Source organism: Apis laboriosa, unplaced genomic scaffold, assembly GCF_014066325.1.
Source record: "Apis laboriosa isolate Shangri-la unplaced genomic scaffold, ASM1406632v1 scaffold33_cov142, whole genome shotgun sequence".
Taxonomy (NCBI): Eukaryota; Metazoa; Arthropoda; class Insecta; order Hymenoptera; family Apidae; genus Apis; species Apis laboriosa.
The window spans coordinates 80,413-99,621 of NW_025222887.1; positions in this window are offsets into that span (position 1 = coordinate 80,413).

Genomic DNA, 19,209 nt, shown 5'->3' on the forward strand with positions numbered 1-19,209 from the left:
AACAGGGACACCGTACCTCGAACAGAGTATCGATATCGAGAAAAAAATAAAGAAAAAGAAACGATAATTTATATTACAATAGAATTATATACGTACCAAGGAACAATAGTCGATAATCTTCCTTTCTCTATTCGCTACTTTCACGTTTCTTCATCTATTGAAAAACTTTTCTCTCGCTGAATAGATATCTGTGGCGTCCCGGTAAAATGAAGTTCCAAGCCAAGAAACGCGTACCTCCGATGGTTGGCCGCCGAAGCGTTACAGTGCGCGTGCGCGACTCGGTCGCATTGTAACTTGCGCATTCTAGAAAATTCACTTCCACGCGAAACGTATTCGCACACGCGAAACGACCTACATACATACGACGCATCGGTGTACGGTGCGTCGAAGAAGACGGGTCACAATTGGTGCTCGAGGCGACGCGTGCCGGTCGACCGGTGCAAACGTTCGAGAAGTCTCGATTGTTCTCAGCCTATTCCGTTATCCTTTGTCTTCGTTCTATCGCGTAATTGCCGTTTTTCAAACAAAATATTCTCGAAAATCCAGTGAAATCGAGACGACGAAATTGAGTAGTGAACGTATTCGTACTCGTTCTATTAATTTAAATAAATAAATAAATAAAGAGACGAAAGAAACGGAATTTTTTGAAGGAATTTACGATACCTTTGATGCAGCAATTATATATCACCTCGATAAATCGGTGAATATACAACTCTGGTGAAGGAGAAAAATTTATCATAAGGGATTCCAGCCGAAATGGAATACACGCGATATAACGCTGTAGAAGCAGTTTCATAAGAATAGTTTTCGCGATGTACAACGGCAATAAGTGACGACGAACGTGTGTGGAATTCTGGAAAAAGGAAAATGTGATCCACCTATGTGATATATAAGTGCTATTTGTAAAACAGTGATAGTAGTTACTTTCGGAAGAACATAATCGACTACAAGAATTTTGCCGCTTTTCATTTCTTCTTTTTCTTTTTTTTTTTTTTTTTTNTTTTTTTTTTTTTTTTTTTCAATTTTTCGATTAATTGAAATCTTTAAGTCTTCTTTCGAATAATTAATATTCTTCGTAATCTTAAGGTATCGACACTGTAAAAAGTACTTAACTATAAAAATCTCCTCTTTTAACTTTCTTTTGATAATAATACGATTTAATTATATTCTCTTCCTTTCTTGGCATTCATCACGACAGAGATTTGCGTATCTCCGCATTGTCGCGCTTTTCATTTCCGCTTCTTTGAGAGATGACTTTGAAATTAAACCAAGCAATCTCGTCATCTACGTTTCAATTTCAAAAATTCATTGTAAAATTTAGAAATTAGAAATCTATGAATCGACCATTATACTATATCATTGTTATTATCTGTTTTTACGTTATTACGAATTTCTTTAAATTTATTTACCGGAATTAAACTTCATCTTCGAATCCAATCAATTTCTTTTTTTCTCTTTTTTCAAAATCCTATATCATCCAAATGATCCATTTGCTCTTCATTAATTTGATGTGCAGCGTATCGAAAACACGTGCAAACGTAACTACGATATGTCAATACCAATCTACAGCCAAATAATTCCCGGATGACAATTTCGGAAGGAGAATAATATTTACACGTTTATTTAATAAAACCCGACAAACGTACAATTTCAATTTCTACGTGGGAATGAAACCCAGTGACCTTAGCAAATCTCTGTAAATCTCTGTCAATCTGAGTCAATCTTTGCCCATTGATTAAGTCGATCCTATCAACTTACTTCGAATTTGCACAACCCGAGCAATGCTCGATGTATAATCAACTTGTTCTTTGTTGTCTATAATATAATCTCTATCTAAAAAAAAAAAAAAAAAAAAAAAAAAAAAAAGAAGAGTGATTTTTCTTCAATATTTTTATCATTTTTCATCATCAATTAGGATATACATATCTGCGACGCAAATAAAACAATTAGAACCGAACGACGTTCAAAATAGATAAAAATGCTGCGTAAACGATCATTAACTCTTTTATTTGAACGTATCTTTCATTAGAAGGAATTATTATCGGCCAACGTGGATCCATGACACAACAGATTTCGGTTTAACTCAGACTTACGGTGCGATATAATTGGCCGTTCGTTTGCTTAGTTGTGCACAGTCGAGCGTGCTTACGTGCTTATTAACGGTTAAATTAAACGCGCCTCTACCCTTCCACCCCGCATCGTCCTCTCGTACCTATTCTCTATCCAACCAGAAAGCTTCCTTGTATCGGAAGCTATTCTTTTCCTGTCCATCGATTTCACCAAAAATTCTTTCCGTTAAGAAACGTATTTCATCCGTGTTGAGTTTATATATAAAAATGTGCGAGTCTATATATTTACGCGTGAATCGAGGGTGTCGATGAACGTTGTTTCGATTTTGTTCCTCTTTTTGAATTTGTATAGTGGTTCGATTAATAGGAGCCAAACGGAGATTTAATCTTTAGAAAACGATACTGCCTTTTAATATAATTTGTTATTTCGTTGAAAATGTATATAAAATAAAAATGATTAAATATATATATAAAAAAGATTAACAATGGATTTGATTAGCATAGAATAAAAAAGAAAATATTTGATGTATGAATATACAAATATTTGTGATTTGAAAGTTTTTAGCAGGCAATTAATTTAGAAAGCGTTTCGAATTTGGTAAACTGAACAGTGATAATTTAATAAAATAAATAGATAGAAAGGATGAAACTGAAAATTATTAAATGAAAAAAGCACTGTATGAAGACTGCTCAAAGATCGAAAGGAATAAAAAAATTGCCAACTAAGTTAGGAATATTAAATAGCTTAAAATTAATTCATAAATATCAAGGTAAATTAAAGAATTAGTGGCGGGCTTTTAATAAACATTAAAATTAATAAAGTTTTGCGAATTAAAAAAGTTTCTATTTTTTCTACAGACTCTTATCGCATGGAACGTATGAAAAATCATGGACAAATCATCATATTGTGTACTGAAGTAATTACTCAACTTTAATTTACAAAAAGAAAAAAACAAAACAAAAAGCTTATCGATAATTTATAACGATTTAAATTAAAATATGATATTTTAAATGCTCGTTAAAATATTTAGAATGCTTCTCAATTATCGATTGATAATTCTCTGCCTATATATATTATTTTTTTTTAATCTACGTACACGTTTAAAAAGAAGATTTAAAATTTTAATCTATAATCGTTATACGCGCAAACAATTATTTTTTATACATTCGAGGATGAATTTTCTCCAGTTAATATTCAACATTATTCGAACCGATAGAATAAATATACGTATATATTTATTCCCCTTATATATATATTTCCCTTTAGCAAATGTATATTCTTTCTCACTTACGCGTATTCTTCATCTTAATCGAATCTTAATTTCACAACCTATCCAATGATCCACATTCTTCGATCCTTAACACCGAGTCGACTCGAGTCGAAATTTTTGTTGAAAAATTTCGCGGTGCTTTTATTAATTGGAACGAGGACGGAACAACAACTATTTATTGGAAGTCCTCGTGCCGCGGAGAAGGACTCGGCGAAAAGAGAGAGCCGTTTCGTTTACGACGGTTACCCTATCGTGAACGCGTGACGCGAGAATTAATTAACCCAGATGGAAGGCTCGTTTGAAACGGGCCGATTGTTTCGCCTGCAGGAGGAACGCCGGCGCGTTTTCGTTCGCGTTTCGAGGAGCGAGGGAAATTTCGTGTACGCGCGCCAATCTGATATTCACCAGCGGAGCGTGCCCTCTCCCCCCTCCCCTCCCCATTATACCGTAAATTACATCTCGTTAGAAGTGACATTAACCGTGGTAACTGGCCGATGTTAATTACGCGATCCCCGTGCTTCATTTTATACCGTAAATTCTACAATATTGCAACAACCGAGGATTTCGACGACACCAGAGGCGTCGCACTTATAATTTACCACAAATAATTAGAATCTCGCGTTTCTCCCCTCCCCGAATAACGGATAATTAAAACTCGCGTTTTACGAGTGAATTTTGTTTACAAACAAATTTTTCTTCGTCCTGTTTTCCATTGTCGCGCAAATCAAGGAAAGATTAAACTTTGGTAAAACTTTTAATAACAGAGCCTCCGGAGAGGGTTGAAGAAGGAGGGAGTGATACGAAAGATTTTATATTATCGCGGTAAACGGTGAGCCCGTTACGACGGAATCGGTGTAAAAGGTGTTTTCCATAAGCGACGCGAAATAGTCGATCGAAGGCTGATCCGTGTGATCGTAAATGAAATCCAGGGTCAATTAAGTGGAGGGAATGGATCTCGGATCTCGTAACCCAGTCAAACCGGTAGCGAGTGGAACGAAAGAAACGGACGCCTATCCCGCGCTTCACCGGCGTAAGGATCGCATACGGGAACGCGGTTCTAAAAGGGAAACCCTGCGTATTTCGCTGAATTTCTGCCCGCCAAGTTTTTAGACGGCAGACAGCCGCTCCGCGGAACACAAAAGGGAACACGAGCCGCGAGAGGAAACGCCTTGGCCTTCTCCGTTCCGAGCATATTCTGTGGGAAACGTCGTGTCTCTGCGTCCCAGCGTCGATCGATTCGTAGGCATCGCGATACCGCTCTAAATCGAATTCGAAATAACATTGTCGCGACAGGAGAGAAAAAGAAAAAGTAAATTCGCAAAGAATCCGTTACGCGCGCGAGAGTCGAGTAGATAGAAATTCATCGAGTAGAATGATATCGATTAACACACGCACGAACGAATATTTCAAGATTTCAATTTACAAAAGTAACGAAAGTAACGTAGTGATAAAATATCGGTATATCGGGAACAAAGCAATAACGAATTCCTCGATGCCGTTCAAACGTGACGCGCGTCGGGAGGAAAAACATTATTTACTCTCAAAGTGGAACACGCCATCGACATTGTACTTCGATCGCGTATAAAAACTATCTGCATCCCGGAACGCCGCGTATCGTTGAGCATTCACCGATAATCTCGAGCGAAAGCTTTTCCCCGCGTTTCAGAAATTATAGAAAGTTGTATCCGCCTCGAAATATTTTTATCTTTAACTTCCTCCTCCTTTCCTTTCGTAACCGTTCGTTCCATCGTTCGATGTCGAAATTACCCGATCGAGAATAAATTATATAACATCATTCGTTATGAAGAAAGAAATTGTACATCGTTGATTTACTTTGCCCGAGAAATGAACCACCGTGGTCGGTTAGGATGAAATTTCGACATAAAGATTAGCAGGCGGCGGTCGATTTGCGGTAGACTTATTCGTTTGTTTACGCGCGGATTCAATGACGCGAACGTAATTTGGCCGAAGGGAAACGTTAAAATAGAGGACGACGAGGAGATTCTGGCACGAAAGCTATATTCGCGACGCAACAAGCGTCGTTGTTATCGCCCCAGATCCCGGACACATTTGCACTGCAAACTCGTCGTTCGTTAAACAAAGGATTCCCCCTCCCCTGCTAAATTTCAATTATATCTTTTCACAGGCGGGATTAAAATTAACGAACGTCTTACGGCAATTTACGGAAAGATAACGAAGCGAAATTAGTTAAAATCTACGCTACGCGTGCGAGTACTTGTCAAGTTGGCAATTATATTTTCGGTTAAAACACGCGATCCTATCAATCCAATTTCCCATTTTATTCATATATAATAATCTTTCAAACTTTTCCTTTTCCTTTCTTCCCTTCTTCTCGTCTAAGAATTAATACAACCTAGGCCAATTTCTTCTCTATTCCATACGATAAATCTTGAAGGAGATTTGGAACGCGTTCGTTTCCATATTAGCGGAACGATTGATTTCCAGAAAGCGTTGGGACGAGCATAGATGGAGGGAACGGAATAAACCGCTTTAAAAGCACTTCTGTTTGCCGACTTGGCCGAAAATAAACCTTCAACCGATGGTTGTGATCGATCGACGCGCAATAAAATATAATACGTAACAAAGTTGGAAATGGCCAGTCCCGGTGGCGGAATCGATTTCGTTACGAGGATCGGGCGGGAAGGGGAGGGGAGGGGGGAGTCGTGCGCGAGCTACGTATATACACACACATACACGCGCGCGCGCGCGTGTCGAGCAGATACTGGATATCCCCGTACTCGAGCTCCCCTCAGAATATTGAAAACTTGGTTCCCCGTGGCTTGGTGTCGCGGCGAATTTTTATTTCTCTATGGATCTCGGTATCGAAGCGAGTGGAAATTGGCCCGATACGAAATTTATAAAGATATAAAGCGATAACGATTCGCGAATCGTTTCGTATGAAAAGGGAGGAGGGGGGCCGTTTAAACGAGATAGAGGTCCGTTTGACGGAAGGTTGTGATGCATTTTAATTAAAAATTATTTATTTAAATTAAAATTCTCTTCCATACGCTATTTACTTTATCACCAACCAAGGATTAAAATTAAAAGAGGGATACGAGATCTAATTATTTGGAATAGAATATAGATATAGGATTAGTCTAAATTACGTTTGTGTTAGATTTGGGTCAGGTGTATATATATATATATATATTTTCGATTCTGCTCTGCAATTAAATAGATTTCAGTTTATTCGGATTTATTGCTTCAGTTAACTAGTGGTTGGCCACAGCTTCCCTTGCAAACGGATTAATAAAAAATAGCCGGAATCTAACGCGATGCGAGTCGAGTCGGAGTCCAAACTCGTTATAGCAACGATGAAAAGGAATTATTATTCTCGCGTATCGAGAGAGAATAATATTAGGCTGTCATAAGTCGGATCTGAGAGGTTTCTGTCTGAGAGGGAGAGAGAGAGAGAATGGAAATAGCCGCGTGACGAGGAAAGAAAGAAACATAGAAAGAAAGAGAAAGATATAACGAGATATGAACGATGAACGATAAAGCTTTTAACGCTGGCATAGTCCCTCTTTCTGTCGAAAATACCAAACGGATTGCCTTTCGGCCTACCTTATCCCTATGGATTACTCGATGCTCATATTCGTTGAAAGCACTTCGATGTTAATAAACGTTCGCGCCATATCTACGCCGTATCTGGTCCACCAGCTTCGATATATAGCTACGCTATACGCGCGGGAAAACTTATTTATCTGGCTCGATTGGAAACCAGAGTTTTCCATTCGGTTGTTGCACACACCTTTTACATACAAACCGATCTTGCTCCCTTCGTTTCGCCTCATAATTAATTACAAAATATCAAAGTAATCCTTCTCTAAAATATTCGTCTAAACCTCACCTTTACGTGTACACAGTATATAACAATCGTATATATATATATATATTTTTCGATAATACTTTTTCCTGTTATAAGACGAGTTAAACTTAAAAAAAAAAAAAGATAACAGATTACACGACGAGATAAAGCTACGAGACACCGCCATTGTCCGAAGAATTACGAGATATCATAGTGGTTCGAACGGAGTGGTTCAAAAAAAAAAAAAAAAGAAAAATATATAAATCGGTGGAAAAAAGGAGGTCAACCCTTTTTTCGCCGTGGGAAAATGCCAGCTCTAGAAAACATTTTAACCTCCTCCTCCTCCTCCCCCCCATACTCGTTATTTATCGTTCTCGATCGACATCTCCTTCTTCGCTTGTTCCTAAAGATCTATCTCCACCGATACTCGAATAAATTTATTAAATCCGTTACGAGATCCATGGAGGGGAAGAGGGGAAGGGGAAGAGCGTAGTGCAAAGCCAGCCACGGCGTAAAGGAAGGGCACTGCATCCGTAGCAATGATAAAGGGTGAAAGCACGGTTAGGACCGCGTATCGTCGGTATGCGGCCTACCACCACGGTACTCCATTATGATTATTGGAGAGGAGGTAGGCGCGCAGGCAAAGAGGCGCGCAGGCAACGACGAATCCGCTTTATTTTAACACGCTGAACCGTGCGCACCGCACACCGCGCATCGTAATGCGAAAAAGCATTGTCCACGAATGTATACCATAGAGTAAACGAAATAAATCCTAGAACAGAGGAGAAAACAATTCTTGTGGTTCTTATTCATGAATTTTTCTTTTTACGCCTCTTACTGGATGTATATATATTCGAAATATAATATTAAATATTATTCTTTTTCTCCTTCCTTCGATGATCCACAATCGCGGGATTCGCAATTACCGTAACGACCGATAAACGTGGCGGACATAAATATCGATCGTTACGCCAGACTCTCCTTTTTCTCGACTAAAAGGAAAAAGAAAAAAATATAATAAATAAATTTCCCTTCAATCGACGCAATTAAAGTAATTTACCAGGAGCTCGATTCGATACAATTTTCCCTTCGTGCCTTGGCTTGCTTCCCATTTTATGAATTTTATTAAGAAATCATTAGGACGCGTGAAGAATTCTCGACTCGATCAGGAGAACGCGTGGCGATCGATCGATCGATATGCAAAAGCAATTATCAGTGCGGTCAATCAGAGAAAGGAGGGGGGAGAGGGACATTGTAACACTGGGAGCGGGGCAACGCTTCTCAATCAGGGGTAACACGCCGCGAAGAGGTGACCGATGTCAACGGTGCTTGTAAACACGTTGTTCAGCTAGCCGCGTACACGCCTAGATTCTCATCCGGCCGGGAACACGTTTCCCGCGGAAAATAGAAAGCGGTGGAAAATTCGCGGCATCGATATGAAAGAGCGGCTGGTCTCGCGACGCTTCCATCATATACGATTGGACGCACGCGCGTCCAAATGTTCCTCTTCTATTTTTACGAGTATTTTTTTCCTCTCTCTCTCTCTCTCTCTAAAAATGGTGTAAACTTAGTCGTGAAGAAGCGAGGGAGAAGCGAGTATGAATATTTTTTGTTTGGTGAAAAAGAAGTAATAATAGTAAAAAAAAAGAGAACAAGCTTCATAGACGGAATAAAGAGGGGCAATAACGTCGCATATATATTTTCATCATAGATGATATATAGAAATTCAAGGAAATTGGCAAAACGCCAAGCGAGCGGTGTTAGCGGGATTCGTGGTTTAAGCCCGACGCCAAATACATTGTCCCGCAAAAACGGTTGATTTATTATCACCGTTCGGAACCACGGTGATTTCGTCCCCGATAATTTCCCTCTCCTCTTCATTTAATACTCTCCCTTTCCCCCTACTGCTACTAATTTCGATACGATTATTTCTTTAAATTTCCTTTGCTCTCCAACGGTGAGACTTGACTCTCGGTCACTACTCGAGTTAATGCCGTAACTCAAACGGTTACTCTTCGGCACCACTGGGATTGTTGAGGCAACTTGAACGACGACAATATTTATTTATGGTTGATTTTTTTGGAATATCGCTTCGTAAATAAATTCCTAAGCTCTTTATATAATCTTACGAGATGTGATCTTATCTTATGAGTAATTATCTTATGGTAATCTTATGAGACCACCGAACGCAAACAGGCCTGGAGTGCAAAAAGTTAATCTTTTGCGTTCTAACAGTGACTGATTGAATGCGGCGACAATATTTATTTACGTTTGATTTTTTTAGAATATCGCTTCTTAAAAAATAAGAATTATAGATAATGAATGTGAAAGCAATAGTTCAAGCGAAGACATCGCAGAAGACGCGGAAAATTCCAAATGGATAACAGAGAATCGGAAAATATATCGCGAAGAATACAATTTGTGAAAAATTTGTATCTTCGAATATAAATGAATCATTAGATTTTTTTAAACTATTTTTTACCAATGAACTTATTAATGAAATAGCACATGAAACAAATAATTATGCGATAAAAAAGTTAGAAGGAAAAGTACTACTGCTTGCTACTTGCCCTAACAAACCGAGAATGCGTCTTCGATAATTGCTTCATAAAATATCACACGAAACAACAATATAAATTTTAATATTCGATAAATTTAATCTTTATATGTAAAGATACATAAGATATTAAAATATAAAAGCTTTTTTGCGTTAATTTGTGTGTGAAATCATTATAAATTACCTGTAAGAAATTCCACCACGAGTCTGGAGTTGCTAGCTCGACCGAGCGAAACAGGAGTGCAAAGGGTTAATCCCCCTCCTCTTCGAGACTGGAAGACTCGATCCGTAAGACGAGAGAAATTCGAATCAACCATTATTTTTGGAAAATGACCTCCCAGCTTCTTGCCAGATCCTGCCCGTCATTCGCATAATGGGCTCGGAGCTTATCCATTAAAGACAAAGTTTCGCGTGGAAACGATCGATCCTTCCGAGTTTGGGGCGCGATTTTCGAAGTTCGCCTGTCTACAAAGTCTTTGTTATTTCTTCTGCCCTCTAGTTTCTTGCCGATATTATCCCCAAAGCATTCGCAAGTATTCAAGGCCGCTCTATCCATCGATGCACGTCGATGATTTACGACAGCGATTTATCGATCTATCTCGAATCTTGGAGGGAAGATAGGTTTGCCATTCGATTCTGTTACCCTTCCTCGTGTATTAATTCTCTCTCTTTATTTTTTTTTTCTTTTACCTACTCCCAATATACAATAATAAATTTCAGATCGATCGTTAAACCATCAATCGACGACGATGCAACGATTCGAATATATATTTTCCAATAAGAGAATTCGAAAATTCGAAAACGCGATGCTGGTTTCTTTTCTCTCCAATTACGTTCTTTCCGACGAGCTTATTTTCGATTCTCGAAAATCGAATGTTATTTCAACGTAAAATTATTAATTGTCGTCCCCGATAAAGCGGTATTACTCTATATCGATAATTTCCGAGCGAGTGAGCGCGCCCCCCTTCGAGGAGAAGGAGAAAAAGGAGGGGAGGAAGGAACGCGGCGAATTAATCTTCTCTCTCTCTCTCTCTCTCTCTCTCTCTTTCTCCGGATCCATGAATTTTCTATCAACGTAGAAATTCTTCCGCCATTAGATCCGCTTTATTAGACTCTTTGGACGATGATTGGAAGAAAAAGAAGGGGAGGGGGAAGGACAGGGGCCGCCCCGACACTTTTCCAAAACTCGAAAATAATACACGAGAGAGTCGCGCGACCGGAAACTTGCCGGGGAATAAAATTTAATCGCGCAAACCGCAAGAACTTGGTCGCCCCCAACTTTTCTCCACACTCATCGCGATCAATAACCTCCCCTCTTCCTCTTCCTCTTCTCGGGAAAATTGTATATTGTAAAGGAAGGAAGAAGAGGAGGAGGAAGAAATTAAGTCGAGAGACGTTTGCCCGTCTTTTTTATTCTATCTGTTTATTCGTTACAACGAGGAATGAATACGCGGGGAACGATACGGGGAAACGATATTTTCTTCCACCTCTTCGAAGCAAAGGTGTCGTCTCGAAGAAGGAGATACGAATGTACGATACATCTCGTAGGATACGTGTAGACGAATGGAAAATTGAAGTAGAAAATTTGCTTGGTCACGTTGCGCGAAGGTGTGAAATTTCCTTGCATTATGTCACCGGTGTCAGTTCCAAACGTGTATGAAGCGTGGCCATGAAACCATTCCGGAGTAATGGCAACCCCTCAAGTCGAGGAGATGGTACACACGATTTTCCATCTCGTGTGGAACGAGAGATTTTTACGGGACGAAACGATGATCCACACGTGTTACATATGTGTGTGTGTGTGTGTGTGTATGTGTGTGTATTTGAGTGAGTGTTAAAAAAAAAGTTTGAATAATTTATGTTTTAACTTATTTTATATATATATATATATGTATGTATGTGTGTGTGTGTGTGTGTATTTGTTCTTTTCTGCGTTTATATTTATGGATAGACCATGGTTAAATCACCATGTATTTGGCAGGAACAATTACTTGCAGCTTAGCTAAATATATATATAGTGTATACATATTTGAGTTATATTCGTGAATGGTAACAGCATAAACGTAACAATACACGTGATTACTCCATATTAACCATGTTGTTGCAACCACCAATTCTCTTCTCGATTACAATCTACAAACCGCAAAGTGGTTTTTGAGCAAACTGATCGAACTGACGTTCGCTAGCAATTTGTCGAGTCGAGATATGGATCGAAAAATCTTCTCTCTTCTTTTATTCTTTCTGTAAAAAAAAAAAACCTCTGTTCTGGCCTCGAAATTTCATTGTTAAACGAAACGACTGGCGCGTTTACATTTTTCTTTTTCTTTTTTTTTTTTACGTTCAAAGTAACTTGCTTTTTAACTTGGAATTATTCCATGCTCAAACCGGGCTTAAAAACCTTATTGGGCGCAACCGAGGGCGCAAATATTACACGCTACACGCTATACCAGGAACGTCATAAAACTATAAAGTGAAAACCGTAACTATTCGCCTGTTATATCGTCTATTTGATAGACGGGCAGAGTTACCAGAAATTTTTTACGATTCCATAAAATTTTCAACGATAAAATTTTCAAAAATAACGACCACGCTCAACGATACAAGCAGGCACAAAAATCACTCGAGATCGTCCAAGTTCGATATATCGAAGTTTCTCGCATCGCAAAAAAGGAAAAAAACAATTCCTTCCCTCGTGAGTAATTTTCTCGATTACTTCTCGATAACTTATAACTCGATCGCTTCGCTCGACGAGGAATTTTTATTTCCCTCAAGAGCTCGAACGATTATTATTAAAAAGAGAAATCTGAATCCGTGTTTATATTACGTGTCGCGTGGAACGAAGGGAAAATAATTATCGGACGGTCGATAAAGGACCATCGGTGGAAACGCATCGTTTATTAAAGCTTATCGGGACGGGAACGAAGTAAAGGACAAAATCGAAACGATGCACGTGTCTTTATCGCGTTGTTGGCTGTCCGATAAGGGCGGTCACGGGCCGAGCGGAGTCGGTACGTGCGTGTTCACGGCCAATTTCTCTCCTCTACCGAGAGCGCTATACTCCGTTTGTATACACTCGTTTGTAATACTCCGTCTATTGAGAATTTTTCCTTTAAATACGGGGTTAACGAAAACCTTTCGTTGAATGCACAAACGTGAAAAAGTTACCAATCAATAGATTCAACTTTTATCTTTTATCTCTCTCTCGTTCCATTCACGGTAAATGACCCCCCCCCCCTAGTGTCGAGACTGTGAAATGGTTTTTCTTTTTTTTTTCTTTTTTCTTTTTCCTTACCGGACGCGCTTCCGCTTTCGTACATTTTCTTTCCCCCTTTTCACGCTGTTCACTTACCAGCGAAGCGGTTGGCCATTTGCAAATAGCCAGTTTTCGCGTAATAACAGCTCGCACAACCGACTATTACCGAGTAATAATGTCCAAGTAATCGGGAGAAATCACGAAAAGCTTTCGATGAATGACCCGTTGGCTCGGCACTGCACCGCGAATTAATCCGAGTTAAAGGGGGTTGATTTTAATTCTCTCTATCTTTCTCTCTCTTCCCCGATCCTTTCCAACTTCAATCTCCTCGAATCTTCCTCCATTTCGTTCCGGCACCGTTTGTTTTTCTTCTCGAATTAATTTATCATTGACGTCGCTCGAGCGAAGAGAGTATTCGAGGAAAGAGTAAAAAGTATCGTACGCCCTCGTCGAAAATTCTAGGCAAGAATTATTTCCAACCTTTCGAAATAATAATTTTAAATAAGAAAGAATTTTGGGAATTTCTTTTAAAAACTCGGCCGATAATCGAGTATTTTTGGGTCCTTTCCTCGCTCAAAATAATTAAAATACATATTTTAATAAATCGAAATTTATATAAGAATGTATAAACTATCTCTGGGCTCGTGTTTGGCAATAATAATATTTCCTTGTAAAAAATATTCGGTTTCAAAGTTGCAGCATGTTGCAAGGTTAATTTACCCGGCCGAAGGACGGAAGGACGGAAGGTCGATGCGCGAAACATGAGGACGAGGATGGTTTTCAGAGTTTCCCGATACTCTCCGCATACAACCTTATGAACCTAATTGCGCGACCGATCCTCGTATGTACGACAGTTCGAGCACGCTCTCAAAGGATCGAATCCCTTGGCGATAAAGCCAAACAACGAAAACTTCCGACACTTCGTTTGTCTAAAGCTCGACGTGAAACTTGAACCACTACGAACGCACAATCATTCTCACTCCTAATCTATCGCGTTTTTTTCCTGAATCTGAATATCTTCATGTTGAAGATCTTCGCGTCACGTTCTTATTTTCCCGGATCGAACGTGAGAAATGCGAAGGATTTCGTGTTTCGTTCAATGTTGTTTCGTAAAAAAAAATACGTACGAAAACGATAGATGAATTGGATAGATAGAGAAAAAAAAAAAAAAAAAAAGAAGAAGAAGAATTGACGTTGATCCGATGCGTTGTTTCGCATGCAACATTTCATGATTTCACGGGGAGCGTGGTTGACTTTTAACTTTTCGAAAACTCTCGATACACCTCCGATAACTTAGCATGAACCGAAATTTACGTTACGGTGCGCCCAGCATTATTTATCGAGCGTTCGAGGCCAAGCTAGTACCACATACACACGCGCGCGCGCATACACACACACGGAGGTTTATGACTTCTTCTCTTGCCGTACGAGCCGTTCCAATTGCCAAGAAAACGTATATCTCTGCCGCTTCGTAGTTGCGTGTTGCGCCACGTGCGGTCATCGTAAATGCACGGTTCCTGCAACCCGAGTTCCAGACCGTGCATACCGAATCGATTCACCCGATACGTTTGACACGTTTTACGCTAACAACACACGTTATCTCGTAACCAATTCAAAAAACGAACGTAACGAAAATTAAATCGCGTAAAAAGTAGTATTTTTCTTATTTATGTACCGCCATTTATACTGTGTGGATATTTATGCCTCCTCGTTAGTTTCGTAACGATTGATTAATAATAAATTAATTAAATTCAAATTTCAAACGTATCAATTATTTGACTGGGACGAAACGAATCGTGGGAGGAGAAACGTCGATATCCCGAGAACATCTGGTTAAACGATATTAACGCGTCTCGATATCCGATACGTTGAAATAATTTCATCCGCGTGAGAAATCTTCCGCTTTTAAAGAACTCGTTTAAAATGAAATTCAACTCTCGGAACGAGAATCATCCAACGAAAGCCACGATAAGATGGACGAACGGAAAGGTGGGAGGGGTTTTTATCTTTCACGTCGTATTATATAACGAGGACGAAAGTTGGCCAATTTCCGGCCAGGGATTCGATCTCTCCCTCTAATTAAAATATCGCGCGAGAAATGATCGAAACTGGGTGTTCGAAGTCAACGAAAAACCACGCCATTATTTTATGCTCGTTTATCTCGAACGGCGCGCAACGAGCAACGTCTGCGTGTATATACGTACGTATGTATAGATGTGTATAGATGCGGTGCACGTGTATCGGGCGCATCAAGCGGCCGTATACCGGTGCATATGAGATATCAAAGTAAATTGACACAGCTTTACTTGACAAGCAAGCTAAAATTGCTAAACACTTTCTGCGCGTTTAACCGTGCGCCTGTATAAACATCCGAATATATTTACATTGCAGAATAAGTTCTCCCACGGGGATCTCTCCATACTGGCCCTGGCGGTGTTGTCCTGTCTACAGAAATGGAATGGAATCGGACCAAAACTATGCGACGTTGTCGCGCGTCCATACCGCCCTCTTCCCCCCGTAATCGAGCGCGGTTTCGTGTTACGTCGTTAACCATAAGCATTTCGTCGTCGTCAAACGCTAAGCAACACCGGTTGCTACATCGATCTTTTACGCGCAAACGTTTACCATTCCCTCATATGGGGAAGAAGAATTAACCATTGTTCCAACAATCGTACCCGTTCTCGAAAAATTTGTACACGCACCATCTTTTGGATACGATTATTTATTCAATACGAACATTTTCACGATTTTTTCTTTCTTCTTTCGAAACGCGTGTGTGACGTCCGTTTTTAAATCCAATTTGGGAAAAAAAGTTCGAAATTGTTCTCTCTTTCTCTCTTTCGGTTAAAATGTACAACTTTACGATTAACGATCGCGACAGATGAGTACACGTTTTTCCATTCGATTCGCGTATTTGCATTTAATGAGGAATGCGAGTCGGGGGAGGAGGGAGAGAGATAATATGAAAGAGGAGAGCAAATGGGCGATTTGGAGGCGGGGCTTTGGACACGGGAAATCAATTTTCAAGGCGCGAAGCGGGGACAACAATTGAAGAACTTGGCGCAACGAGTTGTAAATGCACTTTCGACAAGCGCGTGAAAAGCCCTCGCGCGCGTGATAAATCATCGGCCGTGAAAAATATCCCAAGCAAGGACGGGACAACAACTTTTTCTTTTTCCTTTTTTTTTTTTTCTTTCTCTTATCTCGAAACCTTTCGATCGAGAAATCGCGACACGGGAAATCCTCCTCCCTTCCCCCCCTTCTCCCCTTCCGCCCTTCTCGCGAGGCAAATGTTGGAAATGGAACGAGTATACATAATATCGGAAATGCTAATAAATCGATCAACTTTCTAATTGATTCTGGCCGAGGCTCGGGTAATTAATCATGAGTTCGATCAGGGATAACCGTGACAAACTTTAGTTCTAGTTTTTCTTCCCCCTCTTTCGTTTCGAGAAATCGATATTATACACGAAATATGGGCTTATTTAACGCTTTTACACGGCCATGGATTAATTCTACATTAAACAGGATAACGAAGCGAAATTGAGAGATTAATTAAACGAAAAAAGACGCGTGTAAATAAAGGGAAGGGAAGAATGGCGAGAGGAATGCGATAGAATTAAATTCCAGCCAGAAAAGCACCGAAATTTAAACTTTAAGATTTACTTGCGTATTTCCCAGTTCGTATTTCGCGCGAAAACTTGTTTCAAAGTATTACCCGCTCTCTTTAATTTAACAGAATAAAATATATATGTATATATATATCCATTTTGAAAACGGCAAGCCTAGTTTGCCCGTTTTAAAAAACAGCTTCGCGTAAACGGCATACGCATAACAGTTACGCAATTGATTTCGAATCAAGCGAGATACTGTCGATTAATGTCAATGTAAGCGATATTTAAGCTAATTGCCGAACCGGCCGGACCAGTCCTCGATGCAATGCTCAGAGCATCGTTCTTCCATTGTCCGGTTAGGATAAAGCGATTAAACAGTTGATACGATCAATCCAAATTGTTCAGGTGTCAGATGTGTCGATGTGTGTGCGCGTGTGTGCGCGTGTGCAAAGTGGAATAATATACATATATGTATATACGGTAAAATCGTACGGGTGCCATTGTGTCTGACCTGAGAGCAGATACGTACTCAAGTATGTAAATTATGCGGCTCGACACGTGCGGTTAATAGTTGGTCGCCTCTCCTTTTCTACTCTATGCATCCAGCCACGATATATATATATATACATATACACGCATTACACGTCTTCGTATATTTCATCCCTAAAATCTTATTTTTTACATCGTATATATATATATATGTTTCTTTCAAATTTTGAATTAATTTGCCGGAGAATTTATCGTATTTTTGGTTACATAGTTATAATTTTAAAAAAGAAAAAAGAGTGTGAATTATACGTAATATTCGGCTAAAATATTTCTCTTCAAATTTGAGAACGTACACAACCCATGTGACAACATATTTACGTATGACGCGAACCACGTAGATCAAGGACAAAAAAGAACGATCGTCCCTTGATTTTATTTTCAATCGTGAAAGTAGAATGGCTCGGGGCAATGTTGGAAAAACATTAATCCGATGAGGGATCAATGTTCCGTTCAAACGTTTCCCAGTGAAATCGGGGTTTTCGCGCGGGGGGTGCGCGTGCGGAAAAAAGAAAGAGAAAAATGGTGGACGAATCGCAACGACGATTCAACCGCGATACTTTGTACGCGTTTACGCGCCGTGTTCCGTTGCAAGAAATACAAAAAAAAAAAAAAAAAATCTCGCGCGGTTCGCAACAACTCACGACGCGTCCAACGCGCGACGCGCAATTTTTTATTCCCCCTTCCATCCCTCCTTGTAGGAAAAACAACAACGACACGACAAAATATTTTCCGAAAAACTCTTGCTACTCTTCTTGCCGAGAAAGATTTATTATTATTTTCCCCGGCGCGCGGATTTCAATCCGACTCGAAACTCGGAAAGAGGGTATTTAGAGGGCACTCACCATTACGTTAAAGATGCGACGTCCCTCGTGCTTCGGCGCCCGACACGAGCATTCCTTCACAGCCGGGCGACGTCTCCGATGGATTCACGACAGCGCGCACTTTCCACCAATTCATAGTCGACGCACTTTTCTCCGATTGCCCCCGATTTCTTTGCGACACACACACACATACACACGCGACGATCCTTTCCTCGTCTTCCTCTCCCGCAAAATAATTCACGCCTCGAATTCACTGCGTGCGATCGGTCGAACGACGAAACGCCGACTGCGAATAATACACGGCACGAGTTTACGTACACGTGTTTACATACACTTCTCGCCCGACATCGCGACGATATTATCGTATTTCGAGCGAACGAATAATAATACGATAACGTAAACGTACGAGTGTAATAATATAAATATAAACACACGTGTCGACACCCGTTCGATCTCCTTCTCCGCCGCGACACACGATTCACGACGGTTCGACGGTTTCTAACGTTTCTCCCTCATAATTGAGAGATAGAGGTGTATACCTCCCCGTTCAAAATCACGCGAACCATCCCGTCGGAATGGAATCCATGGCCGGAGGCATCGAGGAGGCGAAGAGCGCGCGTCGAGGAATCGAGAGGGAGGGTTGGATTCGAGTCGAGTCGAGTCGAGGGTGCAGAACGACGCGCGCGACACTCGAGCGGCGGTTGACGCGACACTAGAGAGAAAATCCGGAGTCGGCTTGCCGCCACCGGATACCGGACGTCGGGGGCGCCTGCGCCCTTCGCCGCCACGAGAGAGTGCCGCGAGATTTTCGTGGGACGCGTCGATGCGACGCGCCAGTCTGGCCCACGACCATTTCGCGGGCGGACGCGTGTCGTTCTCCCGTCAAATGTCGTTAGCCTTCTTTGTTTCGCGACGCACCTAAGACGATGGTCCATCCTCCCTCCACGAAACATCATGGATTTTCCACGCTCTTCGAAACGAGGAGTTCGAAGGGGAGGAGGAGGAGGGAAAAATAAAGATTATTATCCTTTGATTAATTCTCTCCAACGTTATTAATATCCTCGCCAATTTCGAGAAAAATCAAGCAGAACTTGCTTCGTATTACTTCGCTTGAATCGGATTTTATAAAAACGATTGGAATAAAGGGGAAATTGGGAAAATTCGTTCGAATATATATATACACGTAGAAACGTTTCTGAGAATAATGATTTTTAAGAAAAATTGGTTAACGAGCACGTCTAGTAAA